Source organism: Camellia sinensis, chromosome 10, assembly GCF_055761805.1.
Source record: "Camellia sinensis isolate YWXY chromosome 10, ASM5576180v1, whole genome shotgun sequence".
In the NCBI taxonomy this organism is placed as follows: Eukaryota; Viridiplantae; Streptophyta; class Magnoliopsida; order Ericales; family Theaceae; genus Camellia; species Camellia sinensis.
This window is the reverse complement of record NC_138970.1, coordinates 75079869-75085868: the sequence shown is the minus strand read 5'-3', so window position 1 is coordinate 75085868 and position 6000 is coordinate 75079869.

Below are 6000 nucleotides of genomic sequence, written 5' to 3'. Positions count from 1 at the left end.
AATTTGCTTTTGGGTTGTTGCGGTTGTGTTTGGGTAGGTTGGTCGCTTGTTTTTCAAACCTTGTGTTGTCCAAAATTTTGGTCCTCCATTCAAGCGGCACTTCTTGTACTCGAGCGGGCTTTGCAAATTCTCAGTACTATTGTAGGTTTACAAAACTACTGGGAGAGTGATTTCTATGCTCGAGCGGCGTTTCCTACGATCGAGCAGGTGGACACTCGAGCGGCCTTTCTTGCGCTCGAGTGTTGGTATGTTGTCTATAAAACTACTGGATGTTTGTTTTCTACGCTCGAGCATCACTTCTTGCGCTCAAGCGGTGAGCGTCTTGTCTATTGTGTCTTGGCACTTGAGCGGCCTTTCTTGTGCTTGAGTAGAACAATTTATTGTGACTGACACTCGAGCGTCAACTCTTGCGCTCAAGCGGACTGTGCATATATCAGATCGCGAAAATGACTTTTTACATCACTTTTTCAGATCTTTTCTCCCTAAAACTTAAAGTTGGGACCTTCTCTCTCTAAAATACTCTCACTGTCTCTGTCTCTGTCTCCATATTTTCACATAGTTCTAGTGATTTCTTCATCCTAATCTCTTTGATAAAAATGTAGACCATCTCAAGATCTTTATTTTGATCTAATTAGAGTTGGATTCAGGCATCTTTAAAGTTTCACTCTTGCTTGACTCATCCTTTCTTTTTGAGGTAGAGATTTTCTACACCTTCATATGATTTTTAGCTTAGTTATTTGTCGTTGTGTAACAATAGTGGGATTTGAAGTAATTTGAACAAACCTAGGGTTTGGGTGTGAAATAAAAAGAGGGGTTTTTGGTGAATGTGAAATAAATGGGTATGGAGTTTGAATATGAGGTTATATTGTGTCAAAATTGTTGATTTTGGTACTTGGGTTGATATTTGAAAAAAGGGAAGTTTTTCCCTAATTGGATTAAATTGTTGTTTTGTATAAATAAATGAAATTGACATTGGTAATGTGCAATTGGATGATGGTTGATGTAAATGGTGGAGTTGGATACGTGTTGTCTCTCACATATGGAAATTTGAATAATTTATCTATTGAGAAGATTGTATATCTGTTTAGAAATATCTGTATTGGGCTATTGGTGAATGATAACTATGATTGTTGTAAAAAAAAGCATGAGGACTAGGTAAATTGAAATTAATCTAATTTTGGCTGTTGTTGAATATGACTATGCTTTTAAATACATTGTATATGTATATTGTTTGGAAGGAGAAATGGGATGTACTCCATTGTAATTAAGTTGGCCGGAGTGTCCAGGATGAAAGTCCCGAAATCGTGTGTATACATGGGTGCCGATCCCGTGGACGAAATTTCTGTAAAATGGCATATTTGAAGTGTTTGCGTGGTAGTGTATTGAATTGGAAAATAATTGAGTTGTAGTCTCAGTTGAGTTGTAGAAAGATAATGAAATTGACTCATGAATAAAGAAGAACAAAGGAACTTGAAATGATTTGAAGGAATAAGAATTGAAATATGAACTTTGGTGCTTTACGGTTATATAAAATGTAGATATTTTGTCACCAGCATTGTGTATGCACATTGTACTTATATCTTTGTTAAATTTCATATATTGTGTTAGATTGTTCCTACTGGGCTTTGGCTCACCCTATTTGGGAGAAACATTTTCAGGTGCTAGTGATATGCCTCTGCCAAGGCAATAGCTTAGAGGGACTTTTGGGAGCAAGAGCTTCTTTATTTTGTTATATTCTTTTGTATAGCCAAGAGCTTAAATTGTATTGAGCTAGGCTCACTTTTGTGTAACCAAGCAATGACTTGGAAAGATGTAAGCCTATAGGGCATATGACTGTATGTTTAGTTTTAATTCTCTTAACATTGCAACACATGCTGTAGATTCAAGATGAACATTTGTAAATGTATATCACATGTGTTAATTGTTGTAAGAGAACTCTGATGAATGAAAGTATCTCATTTCTATTATTCTTCTGCTTGAAGGATTGGATTTACTGTAATAATTTGGGGGCGTTACGACTTGGTATCAGAGCATACGGGGTTTGAATAGTTTGGGTACGTGGGAAGTGGTTAGTATCACAATGGGTTTGTCTCACTTGTTTGAGACGTTAGAATGTATTATATACTTATGTGATAACATGCTTATATGATTATATGGGTATGAGATTTAGTTCTTAAGATACTGATTGGGTCTATGGGTTTCTGGAAATCCTTATTAGAAAAGCACTTGATTATTGCTGTTTCTAATTGGAACTCTAGCAACGCTGCGGGACAGTCATTATCTGGGAAGGAAATTCGTATGTGTTTATGTGATTACGTGCTTATATGGAGTGATCTACTGTTGTTCATCGCATTAGGACATGAGTGAGTAAGTTTCGGCACAATTGTAAATGTGCTAATATCCTTTTGTTACCTTTATTAGGATGTCAAGACGTGGATGTGGTGGTGGTACGCGTGGTAGGCCTAGAAGGCATGAGATGCCTCTACCGGATGATATTCCGGCACAGGAAGAAGGGGTTCGCCAGGCAATGTGGCTGAACCAGTTGGTTAACAGGCCATGGACGCCTTAGCTTGCGAAATGGCCGGAGCTTTGCAGGAATCTATGGACATTCTCAGGGTTGAGAATCAAGTCCAGGCCTAAGTTGCTGAGGCAAGGCCATCTTTTCTGAAGAGGGAGTTTTTTCGGTCGAATTCGGATGAGTTTTTGGGAGATCCCAAGGAGCCACTAAAAGTGGATGAGTGGCTAGAGCAGATAGTGAAGACATTTGAGATGCTCAACATCGAAGATGGGGGTTTGAGAGTGACCTTGGCGTCCTTCCAACTGAAGGGAGATGCGGGTTAATGGTGGAAGTATGCGCTAGGGTGCATTGGAGGGACTTGGGAGGCTTTTGTTGACGTCTTCCAGGACAAGTTTTTGCCTCCCACTGTTAGGGAGAAGTTGAGAGACCAGTTCTCTAAGTTGGCACAGCTAAACACACCAGTGGCTGAGTTTGAGGCCACGTTTACTAGTTTGTCAAGGTTTGCACCGGAACTTGTGGCAACTGAAGAGCGATGTTGTCTAGAGTTTGAGAAGCGGTTGAGGATCAGGCTTATGTTCTGAAGTGGTCGGGTCCATGATTAGAGAGTATGGACGCCTTATGCAGGTGGTGGCCCATTTTGAGACTATCATGTAGGTAGAGGAAGAGAGGATGGGGGGTTCTAGGAGGAGCCAGGACAGTCAAGGGGACAGTAAGAGGCAGAGGGGTTCTAACCCTTAGTCGTCCCAGGGAGCTCAGTTAAGGTCCACTTTTCTAGTGCCGAGTTCGGGTTCTAGGAGGTGTAGTCAAGGAGATTTTACTTGCTTCAAATGTGGTCAGTTAGGCCACAAGTCTCGAGCTTGCTCGCAGAGAGGAGGAGGGCAGCGAGCAGCATCGTCTTCGGCTCGTTCTCAGGGCTAGAATCAAGGGAGAGGCCAGCTACTCACTTGTTAACAGTGTGGGTATACGGGGCACATGAAGAGGTTTTGCCCTCAGTTGGGTGGCATATCTGGTGCGTCTGGTTCGATGCAGACACAGAGCCACTAGCTTGAGCGGTTAGCACAGGCCTTGAGGGCCAATTAGGGAGCCTCTTCGGCCCAGTCAGTGCATCAGGCTTATGCTCCGAGGGCTAAGCAGGTCAAGCAGAGACCTACAGGGCGTGTGTATGCTGTTACAGCACCAGATCTTGTATCTGCTCCTTCTGTAGTGAGAGGTATCTTCTTGTTTTGCAATTCAGTTGCTAATGTATTGATTGATACGGGTGCATCCCATTCTTTTATCTCGTCTGCATTTGTATTGGTTTTGGGGTTGGAGTTGGCACAATTAGCATCTCCTATTTGTGTAGAGTCACCTATTGGTGGTGAGGTTATCTTGAAACAGGGGTGTCGGGGTTGTGACATTGAGGTTGCCGGTCGCTGATTACTTTTTGCATTTGTTTTATTTGATATGTCTAGTTTTGATGTCATCTTGGGTATGGGCTGTTTATTGTCATACTAGGCTGTTATAGATTGCTATCGTCAGAGAGTTACTGTGTATACCTTGAGCGGTGATTGTTTTTATTTCTTGGGGGATCGGGTGGATAGAGTCTTATCACCGGTATATGATCCGCGTGGGCGGAGTGAACTTAGTTGCCTTCTTGCTAGCTTCTTGAGTGGTGAGTGTGATGAAGTTTGGGTTGAGTTGCCAAGGGTGGTTTGTGAATACCCCAATGTCTTTCCTGAGGATCTTACTAGTTTACCATCTCACCGAGAGATCGAATTATATATTGATTAGTGCCTGGCACGGTACCGATTTCTATGGCTTCGTATAGGTTTGCACTTGCTGAATTGAGTGAGTTGAAGATTCAATCCCAAGAATTGTTATATAAGGGTTTTATTCGCCTTAGTACTTCACCTTGGGGAGCACCGGCTCTCTTTGCTAAAAAGAAAGATGGAGCATTGCGACTTTGTATCGATTACTAGAAGTTGAACGGGGTGACTGTTAAAAATAAGCACCCAATGCCTTGTATAGATGATCTGTTCGATTAGTTGAAGGGGTCTTGTTGATTCTCTAAGATAGACTTGAGATCGGGTTATCACCACTTGAGGGTAAGGGAGGAGGATATCCTGAAGACGGCATTCCGTGCGCGGTATGGCCATTATGAGTTTCTAGTAATGCCTTTTGGGTTGACCGATGCACCGCCTATATTTATGGATTTGATGAATCGGATCTTCCGTGAGTTCTTTGATCATTTTGTGGTCGTCTTTGTGAACGATATTTTGATTTACTCACCCTCTAAGGAGGAGCACGAGGAACACTTGCGAGTGGTGCTTGAATTGCTTAGAGCTCACAAGCTGTATGCTAAGTTTAGGAAATGTGAGTTTTAGCTTAAAGAGGTTAAGTTCTTAGGCCATGTGGTATCCGGGGAAGGGGTGACTGTAGATTCATCCAAGATAGAGGCAGTGCGAGATTGGGTGCAACCTAAGAATGCTTTTGAGATTTGTAGTTTCCTGGGGTTGGCCGGGTATTATTGGAGATTTGTGAGGGATTTCTCTAGATTAGCTTCACCGTTAACTAGACTGACGAGGAAGGGAGTTAAGTTTATGTGGAATGAGACATGTGAGAAATCATTTCAAGAGCTTAAGGTTGGACTTACCACTGCTCTAGTCTTGATTATTTCGGAGAGGTGTTTGGGTTATTCAATTTATTGTGATGCTTCAAGAGAATGTTTAGGTTGCGTTTTGATGCAAGAGGGGAAGGTAGTAGGTAGCCTATGGCTCACGGCAGTTGAAAACACATGAGAGAAATTACTCTACTCACGACCTAGAGTTAGCGGTGGTGATCTTTGCCTTGAAAATTTGGAGACACTATCTGTATGGTGCGAGGTTTGAGGTGTTCTTCGATCACAAGAGTCTAAAATATATGTTTACACAAAAAGATTTGAATTTGAGGCAGAGGAGGTGGATGGAGTTCATTGAGAATTATGATTTTGAGTTGCATTATCACCTGGGAAAGGCCAATGTTGTAGCTGACGCATTGAGTAGGAAATCTATTAGCAGTTTGGCTAGTATTGCCATTTGGGAGTGGGAGATGTTAGGTGCTCTTGGGGAGTTTGACATGCATCTTGGCAAGTTCGTTGAATCTGCGGCTTTGTTTTCGGTAGTTGCCCAACCTACACTTGTGAACCGAGTGATGGAGGCACAGAGGGGTGACCTTGAGGTGGAATCCCTTTGGGAGAAGATCTCCAATGGGAAAGTGGAGAGGGGCTTGGATGTGTATCCCGACCAGGGTATGAGATACCGAGACCGTTTGTTTTTGCTAAAGTCTTACCGAGAGGAAGTACTCCGAGAATTTCATCATTCGCGCCTTGCGGTGCATCTGAGAGGCACAAAGATATATCATGACCTGAGTCGCCAGTTTTGGTGGGGAGGTATGAAAAAGGATGTGGCTGTGTTTGTGTCAAAGTGCCTTCCTTGTCAACAAGTGAAGGCCGCATACCAGAGGCC